This window comes from Dendropsophus ebraccatus, chromosome 7 (genome assembly GCF_027789765.1).
Source record: "Dendropsophus ebraccatus isolate aDenEbr1 chromosome 7, aDenEbr1.pat, whole genome shotgun sequence".
Taxonomy (NCBI): Eukaryota; Metazoa; Chordata; class Amphibia; order Anura; family Hylidae; genus Dendropsophus; species Dendropsophus ebraccatus.
Window position 1 is genome coordinate 22,536,388 of NC_091460.1, and position 10,335 is coordinate 22,546,722.

Consider the following 10,335-nt stretch of genomic DNA (forward strand, 5'->3'; position numbering starts at 1 on the left):
AATTGAAACCCATTCATGGTATGGTTACACATTTAGGTTTTGGTGACAATTAATGAATGAAAACAAAGCCAAGAATGGATATGAAAAGAAGAGACATCTAAGTCTTTCCTTTATGACTTATCCTCTATTTAAATCCTATTTTTCCTATGAAAGGGGAAGGATGGTTAAGACACAATGGAAATTATGGGGTGCTTTGTTCAGTATGATAAAGAACTGTATACTTCGGAGGAAGAAATAAGCTGTATGAGAAAGTGGGATTTGTTAGAATACTTGCATTTTCCAGTGGTGTCTGTAAAACAGAAAGGGAGGTTAGGTGCCCCTCTGACACTTCAAGAACTCCAAGAGGCATTGTGGGAGATAAGAGGCAATTCAGTTCCGGGCTTGGACGACCCCCATATGAGACCTACTGTAGGTACAATGAGCAATTGCTCCCAGGACTTCATTGAGTCTTGCTGGAGGCAGGAAGGGAGATTCTGTTGCCAGATTCGATGAGAGGGGCAAGAATCATTTAGATAAAGAAGGAGGGGAAAGATGAGACAAAGGTGAAAGCATACAGGCCAGTATCAATGTGGATATTAGGCTGCGTTCACACTACATATATTTCAGTCAGTATATTTCAGTCAGTATTGCAACCAAAACCAGGAGTGGATTAAAAACACAGAAAGGCTCTGTTCACACAATGTTGAAATTGAGGGGATGGCCGCCATATAACAGTAAATTACTGCCATTATTTCAATATAACAGCCGTTGTTCTAAAATAACAGCAAATATTTCCCATTAAATGGCGGCCATCCACTCAATTTCAACATTGTGTGAACAGATCCTTTCTGTGTTTTTAATCCACTCCTGGTTTTGGTTGCAATACTGACTAAAATATACATATACTGACTGAAATATACGTAGTGTGAACGCAGCCTAAATCTGTAAATTTGTAAATAAGGATATTAAGATCTATAACACAGTACTGGCAAGGAGACTTAAAACGGTGATTAAAGAGCTGGTTTGTCCCGGGTAGGCATATAAAGCAAATATGGCCAGGCTGTATTGGAAAGTGCAGGTGGGCTCTGGGCGGGGGATCCCACTCCATCCTGTCTTTGGATGCAGCAAAAGCCTTTGACAGGGTGGAGTGGAATTTCCTTTGGGAAGTAATGAGTAGGTTTGGTCTGGGGGATTCATTTATAGATAAAACATTGAAGGATAAAAACATTGCAGGATAAAATATCTGGTGTGGCCTAATTAGAAACAAGGCATATAGAATAGTGTTAGTTAAAGCAATAGTTCTTCCTGTGGAAAACAGGGGAAGGGGGACCTGGACATGTGGAAAAAAGGGGAAGGGGGACCTGGACATGTGGAAAACAGGGGGAGGGGGACGTGTGGAAAACGGGGAGCTGGACATGTGGAGCATGAGGGGGCGGGGGTGAAGCGTGTTGGGGCAGGGCATGTGGCAACAGGGGGAGGGGGTGCTGGACATGTGGAAAACGGGGAGCTGGACATGTGGAGCATGAGGGGGCGGGGGTGAAGAGTGTTGGGGCTGGGCATGTGGGGGCGGGGCAGGGGTGGAGCTAGTGGGGGCGGGGCAGGGGCCCATGCATTGTAAACTGCTCAGGGCCCATGGGATCCTTAATCCACCCCTGATTAGGATTGAGAACTCCCCATGATAAAGATGGATTTGCACTCCCTGACATGAAATTGTCAGCACAACTCAATGAAATCTGGGAAGAGGATAAAGGTGAATGGTGTATGGTACATTTGGGAGCTTATAGAATCAGGTCAACAAAAGAATAAGAAGTGGAATTCTCTCCCGTCAGTACATAACCCCCTCCCACCCCGCCTATACCCTATGCTGCAGCAATGATAATTAACGCTCTAGGATGACACAAGCGCAGGAGCTGCACCTGTGTCATCAGCAGCGGGTCCCAGCTATCAGTAATAGCCGGGGACCCGCCGCAACTCTCAGCACCGGAGCCGCACTCTGCTGCTGAGAGTTAACCCTATAGATACTGCAGTCAGCAAGGCTGCAGCATCTATAGGGCTTCCGGTTTCCTGGATACTGAAGCCGGCAGGGGTCGGGAGGGAAGGCTGGGCGTGCGGGGCGCGCGCCTGTGAGCTCTGCTCCCTCCCCTTTCTGCCCTGCTGCTGTTACAAGATCAACAACAGCAGTGGACAGTGTAGAGGGGGCAGAGATACGGACATCAGCTTATGGTATCATTATGAGATCCCATAAGCTGATGTCAAATTACGATCTGGGCATTGAGGCATCAATGACCACAGGTCGTAAAAGGGTTAAAGAAGTTTTGAAGATAAAAAGGGGATTAAGTTTCTCGCCAATTTGGTATAATGCAAATTTGAAGGTATTTAATAAGTTAAAATTTTAATAAGTTAATAAGTTAAAATTAAAAAAGTTAAAAGTGGGTATAAACAAAATAAGACTTAATTGCGAATGGGGAAATAAAATCATGGAAAGAGCTGAAGGAAGAAAAAAATGATATCAGATAAGTTAGAATACTGTAGCCTGTATCATGCCTATTTAGCAACTAAAAATGAAGAGATATTTATGGTACAGGAGACCCCAGTTACAATAAAATTGGTATTTACAGAAGGGAAAAAAAAGGGGTTGTCAAGACTGTACGGAAGTTTGAGAAATAGGAAATATAAAGGTATGCAAATAAAGAGTTGCAAAAAATGGGAAGAAGAGTTAGGAAGAATATCTGACGAACAGTGGATGTTAGTTTTTAAAAAAAATATAAAAAAGGTCTCACCAAATAATACAATAGAATCATAGAACTAGATTTGCATTTCCAGGGAAATACATAGTGCTTCAAAAAACTTTAAAGTGACTTCCCTTTAAGAGAAACTTAAACCTTTTATGCCCTCCCTTTAACCCCTTAAAGACAGAGCCAATTTCTATTTTTGCACTTCCGTTTTTTTTCCTCCTTGTGCTTAACCCCTTAGGGACCAAGCCTGTTTGGGCCTTAATGACCAGGCTCATTTTTCAAAATCTGACCTGTCTCACTTTATGCGCTTATAGCTCAGTGATGCTTTAACGTATGCTAGCGATTCTGAGATTGTTTTTTCGTAACATATGGTACTTTATGTTAGTGGCAAAATTTGGTCACTGTCTTGTGTGTTTTTTGTGAAAAACATCAAAATATAATGAAAAATTTGAAAATTTTGCACTTTACGAACTTTGAAATTCTTTGCTTCTAAAAAAAAAAGGCACATGACAAAAATTAGTTAGTAAGTCACATTATCAATATGTCCTCTTTATTCTGGCTTCATTTCGTAAACATATTTAACTTTTTTAGGCTGTTATGGGGCTTAGAAATGTATCAGCAAATTATCAAATTTTCATGAAATTTCCAAAACTGATTTCTTTAGGGACCAGTTCTTTTTTTAAGTTGATTTAGGAGGCTTGTATACTGGAAACCCCCATAAGTGACCCCATTTTGGAAACTAGACACCTTAAAGAATTAATCTAGGGGTATAATGAGCATTTTAACCCTACAGGGGCTGGAGGAAAGTATTCACAATTAGGCCGGAAAAAAATGGAAAATAGAAATTTTCCAATAATATATTTGTTAAGATTAAAGTATCTCATTTTCATAATAAACAAGAGAGAAAATGCACCCCAAATTTTGTAATGCAGGTTCTCCTGAGTAGAACGGTACCCCATATGTGGGCGTAAACCACTGTATGGGCACACAGCAGGCCTCAGAAGGAAGGGAGCACCTATTAGCATTTCCAGTTCAGATTTTGCTGAAGAAATTTCTGAGCGCCAGGTGCGTTTGCAGAGCCCCTGTAGTGTCAGCAGAATAGAACCCCCCCAAAAGTCACCCCATTTTGGAAAGTACACCCATCAAAGAATACATCTTGGGGTGTGGTGACCATTTTGACCCCACAGGTATTAGAGGAAAGTATTCAAAAGAAGACAGTAAAAATGAAAAAATAGAATTTTTCCAATAATATGTTTGTTTAGTTTGAAATTTCTCAATTTCACGAGGAACAGGGGAGAAAACTCACCCCAATATATGTAAGGCAGGTACTCCTGAGTAGAACGATACCCCATATGTGGGCATAAACCACTGTGTGGGCACACAGCGGGGCTCAGAAGGGAAGGAGCGCCAATTAGCATTTCCAGTTCAGATTTTGCTGAAGAAATTTCTGAGCGCCAGGTGCGTTTGCAGAGCCCCTGTAGTGTCAGCAGAATAGAACCCCCCCAAAAGTCACCCCATTTTGGAAAGTACACCCATCAAAGAATACATCTTGGGGTGTGGTGACCATTTTGACCCCACAGGTATTAGAGGAAAGTATTCAAAAGAAGACAGTAAAAATGAAAAAATAGAATTTTTCCAATAATATGTTTGTTTAGTTTGAAATTTCTCAATTTCACGAGGAACAGGGGAGAAAACTCACCCCAATATATGTAAGGCAGGTACTCCTGAGTAGAACGATACCCCATATGTGGGCATAAACCACTGTGTGGGCACACAGCGGGGCTCAGAAGGGAAGGAGCGCCAATTAGCATTTCCAGTTCAGATTTTGCTGAAGAAATTTCTGAGCGCCAGGTGCGTTTGCAGAGCCCCTGTAGTGTCAGCAGAATAGAACCCCCCCAAAAGTCACCCCATTTTGGAAAGTACACCCATCAAAGAATACATCTTGGGGTGTGGTGACCATTTTGACCCCACAGGTATTAGAGGAAAGTATTCAAAAGAAGACAGTAAAAATGAAAAAATAGAATTTTTCCAATAATATGTTTGTTTAGTTTGAAATTTCTCAATTTCACGAGGAACAGGGGAGAAAACTCACCCCAATATATGTAAGGCAGGTACTCCTGAGTAGAACAGTACCCCATATGTGGGCATAAACCACTGTGTGGGCACACAGCAGGGCTCAGTAGGGAGGGAGCGCCAAGCATTTTCAGTGCATGATTTTCCTGAAGAAGTTTCTGAGCGCCAGGTGCGTTTGCAGTGCCCCTGTAATGTCTACAGAATAGAACCCTCCCCCCCAAAATCACCCCATTTTGGAAAGTACACCCCTCAAGGAATTTATCTTGGGGTGTGGTGACCATTTTGACCCCACAGTTATTGGAGGAAAGTATTCAAAACTAGACCGTAAAAATGAAAAAAAAATGAATTTTTTCAATAACATGTTTGTTTAGTTTGAAATTTCTCAATTTCACTAGGAACAAGGGAGAAAAAGCACCCCAAAACTTGTAATGGAGGTTCTCCTGAGTACAATGGTACCCCATATGTGGGCATAAACCACTGTATGGGCACACAGCAGGGCTCAGAAGAGAAGGAGTGTCATTTTAGTTACAGGCAATATGTGGGTGTTTACTGGTTATCTGGGGTGGTAATAGACAATCTCAGGGTGTTTACTGGCTATCTGAGGTGGCAGCAGGCAATCTGGTGGGGTTATGGGCAATCTGGGGTGGTTACGAGCAGTCTGTGCCAATCTGGGGTGGTTACGGTCAATCTGGGGTGGTTACGGTCAATCTGGGGTGGTTACGGTCAATCTGGGGTGGTTATGGTCAATCTGGGGTGGTCACAGGCAATCTGGGGTGGTCACAGGCAATCTGGGGTGGTTACGGGCAATCTGGGGTGGTTACTGGCTGTATGGGGTGGTTATGGGCAATCTTGGGGTGTTTACTGGCTATCTAGGGGTGGTTACTGGCTATCTGGGGAGGTGACGGGCAATCTGGTGGTGTTCACTGACTATCTGGGGATGCAACTGGCAATCTGGGGTGGTGACGGAAAATCTGGGGTGGTGACGGGAAATCTGGGGTGGTTGCGAGCAATCTGTGGTGGTTACAGGCAATTTGGGGTAGTTACAGGCAGTCTGTGGCAATCTGGGGTGGTTACGGGCTGTCTGGAATGGTTATGGGCTATGGGTGGGGATACGGGCAATCTGTGGAGATTACGGGCAATCTGTGGAGATTACGGGCATTCTGGGGTGGTGACAGGCAATCTGGGGTGGTTATGGGCTGTCTGGGATGGTTATGGGCTGTCTGGGATGGTTATGGGCTGTCTGGGATGGTTATGGGCTGTCTGGGATGGTTATGGGCTGTCTGGGGTGGATACGGGCAATCTGGGGTGGATACGGACAATCTGGGGAGGTTACAGACAATCTGGGGAGGTTACAGGCAATCTAGGGTGGTTACAGGCAATCTGGGGTGGTTACGGGCAATCTGGGGTGGTTATGGGCAATCTGGGGTGGTTACGGGCAATCTGGGGTGGTTACGGGTAATCTGGGGTGGTTACGGGTAATCTGGGGTGGTGATGGGTAATCTGGGGTGGTTACAGGTAATCTGGGGTGGTTACAAGTAATCCAGGGCACTTGACTTTGGTGACAGGCGTAAAAAAGTGCCGGCACCATTTGGAACAAGCGATCAGTGGTATATAGTATATACCGCTGATCACTTGTACTAGGACCACACCGGGTGGTCACCGATCATTGCCCCATGCTCTCCGCCACCTCCTGTGGTGGAAAGAATGAAGCTTGGATCATTTTTAGGAATCCATCACTGTGAACAGAGTCTGTTCACAGTGATGACGGCGGCCATCTTGGATCAGATGGCCGCCCAGGGAGGGGAGGGTCAGTGGCCAGGTCACTAGGGTTAATTCTGGGGATGGGGGGGACATGTTTTCATCTCCTCTCACTGTGGATTCACGGTGAGAAGAGATGAAAGCGTTCAGCTGCGCTGGCAATGCCCGTTACCGGTAGCCGCCTTTATACTGATAATAACGGCGATCACCGGTGAGGGGACTGGCCGGGACTGACCCCACACTTTCCCCCAACCCCTCAGCTACCTCCGATAGCTGAGAGGAGGAGGCTGCGGGCATTACCGGCGCCGCTGCACTATTCTGCACCATCGCCATAAAGAGCTGATGGCAGAAGAATAGAGCCCATTAGTGATCGCCGTAAAAATCCGTATCGGCGGTCACTAATAACATAACACATGTATTCTCTGGGTCGCTACGGTTACGGCGATACCACATTTGTATAGTTTTTTTTAACTATTACCGCTTTGGCGCAATAGAAACTATCTTCCTAGCCAAAACCCACAAAAACTGTCCCTGCATTGCAAGATCCATAGCGTTCTCATCTTTTGCGCGACAGAGCTGGTTTTGGGCTTATTTTTTGCGGGAAGATCTGTAGTTTCTATTGATACCAAGTTTTATATGTATATGACTTTTTGATCTCTTTTATGACGTATTTTCTAAAGTGGATTGATAAAATACAGCTATTCTAGTACTGTTTTTTTTATTTTTTTTTTACAGCGTGTGTCGTGCGATATAATTATTGATATAGTTTTATAGATTGGGTCGTTACGGACGTAACGATACCAAATATGTATAGGATTTGTGTTTTTGATCACTTTTATGTAATGTTTTATAGTGTATGGGGAATGTAATGCATCTTTATTATTGGGGGGGCTGGGGGGGGGGGCTGTGTTGTGTTTGGTGCACACTTTTTTTCACTTTTTTTTACTTTTACACTAGTGTACATTACTGTACACTAGTGTAAAATACTTAGATCACTGATACAATACATTGCAGTACCTGATGTACTGCAATGTATTGTATCATGCCTCATGCTGACAGGCAATAGCCGCGGCCACCCCTGTCAGCATCAGGCATCTCCATGGTGACCCCGGGGACCTTCATTAGGACCCCGGAATCACCATGGAGACATCGGGACCCCGGACGGCGCCGCGGGACATCGCGATCATGTAAGTGAACCACGGCGCCGTCCGGGATCCACCGGGACCCGTTAGATGCCGCTGTCATGGTTTGACAGAGGCATTTAACAGGTTAAACTGCCCGGAGCGGAGAATCCTCCGCTCCGGGCAGTTACAGGAGGGTGTCAGCGGTCACACTGACCGCTGATCACCCGTCCTGCAGCCGCCGCCGGGCGGTAATTTATTCCGATGCGCCCGCCGTTAAAAGGCGTACGCATCGGAATAAAGCCCATTAGTGGCCGCCGTGAAAAGGCAGCATGGCGGTCACTAAGGGGTTAAAAGGCCATAGCAGTTATATTTCTCCACCTAGAAACCCACATGAGCCCTTATTTTTTGTGCCACTAATTGTACTTTGCAATGACAGACTGATTTTTTTTAAAATAAAAAACACTGCAAAACCAGAAAAAAAAAAAAAAATTGTGGTGAAATTGAAAAAAAAAAATAAATAAAAAAAAAAATAAAATAAATAATAATAATAATAATAATAATAATAATAATTTTTTTTTTTTTTTTTTTTTTTTTTGGGGGGGGGGATCGGTATTTGTTTTTACGCTGTTGGCCCTGGGGTTAAACTGACTTGTAATATATGTTCCTCAAGTCGTTATAATTACAACGATATGTAACATGTATAACTCTTTTTTTATGTGATAGCTTGTAAAAAATTCAAACCATTGTTAACAAATATATGCTCCTTGAAATTGCTCCATTCCCAGGTTTATAGCGCTTTTATCCTTTGGTCTATGGGGCTGTGTTAGGTGTAATTTTTTGCGCCATGATGTTTTCTTTCTATCGGTACCTTGAATGCACATATGCGATTTTTTTTCATCGCTTTTTATTGCAATTTTACTGGATTTGCTGCGCAATTTTCCACTTTGGGATCTTTTTACGCCGTTTACCATGCAAGATCAGAAATAAAATAAATTAATAATTTGGGCGATTACGCACACGGCGATACCAAACATGTTTATTTGTTTATTTATTTTTATTTATAACATGGGAAAAGGGGGGTGATTCAAACTTTTTTTTAGGGGAGGGGGCTTTTTATCAATAATAACACTTTATTTATTTATTTATTTATTTCATATACTAGAAGCCCCCTGGGGTTAGGGTTATTTCCCCTGGGGTTAGGGTTATTCCCCCTGGGGGACTTCTAGTATAAGCACACTCATCTCCTATTGAGATCTATGCTGTATAGTTATACAGCATAGATCAATGACATCGGCACTCGATTATCTTCGGCTGCTGCAGCTGAGTTTCGAGCTGGGATCAGCGCCATTACAGCGCTGACCCTGGCCGGCAAAGGATGTGTGGCTCGCTCCTCTGGGACAATGTCCCGAGGAAGGGGAGCGCGATCCACACCACTAGACCACCAGGTATGAGGGACAGCAAGCAATGAGATGCAGCTGTCAACTTTGGTGGAGGACAGAGTCCTACATACAGAAAAAAAAATGGGTGAGCTGATCGCTTCGCATAAGAAGAACATCATTAACAGTATAATCATAGACATCATTGACGACATCACTGATAACAATCATTGACAACAATCATGACTTTATCTACAACATTACTGTTGACATCACTGATGGCATCTTCGAGTAGTGATGACATCACTGACGACATAATCAATGACATCATCATGGGCATCATCAATGACATCATCAATGACATCACTGATAATTATTGACAACAATGATAACTTTATCGATAACATCATTGTTGACATCATCAATTACATAATCGAATAGTGATGACATATTTGATGACATCACTGATGACAACGATTGACAACAATGATAACTTTATCGACAACATCATCATTGACATAATCAAATAGTGATGACATCATCAATGACATTATTGATGACAATTATTGACAACAATGATAACTTTATCGACAACTTCAGCATTGGCATCAATGATGATCATCAAAACTTTGGTACAGTCCCTTTCAGAGCAACTTTGGTACAGTCCCTTTAAGAGCAACTTTGGTACAGTCCCTTTAAGAGCAACTTTGGTACAGTTACTTTAAGAGCGAATTGGGTACTGTCCCCTCTGCTTAGCTATTTTACTTATTGACCTCTGCTACGTCATGCGGCTATCGGCTCTACTTCATCACTGACTGACCTCTGCTACTTATAATGGTAAAGATCATTGCTCGGTTACCATGACAATCTTACTCATGTCAGTGAGACAAAATTGTTAAGGACCTTCCATCTTCTACATCTTCTATTGGCCAGTAGTGGACATATGACTGTGTGGATGTTGTGAGGCATTGACTGACAAGACCTTAGAATTTCTATTGGCTGCTATATTTCAGCTATTTGCATATGTGTTGTGATTGGCTGTTAGCGTTTACAGTGTGGCCATTATTTAAAATCGATCATTATTTTCTATAGGAAATTATGTGTCTTCAAAGGTAAATTTGTTAAAACCGACAAATCCAATCGAAACAAAAAATAGATAGCACACCTGTCACCCCCGAGGGCTTCGAAGAGCCTTTTGAACAGAGTCTGTGCGCAAAGCGGTTCGGAGAATAAGAAGAAGAAGAAGAAGGAGAAGGAGAAGGAGAAGAAAAAGAACTTTATCGACAACAT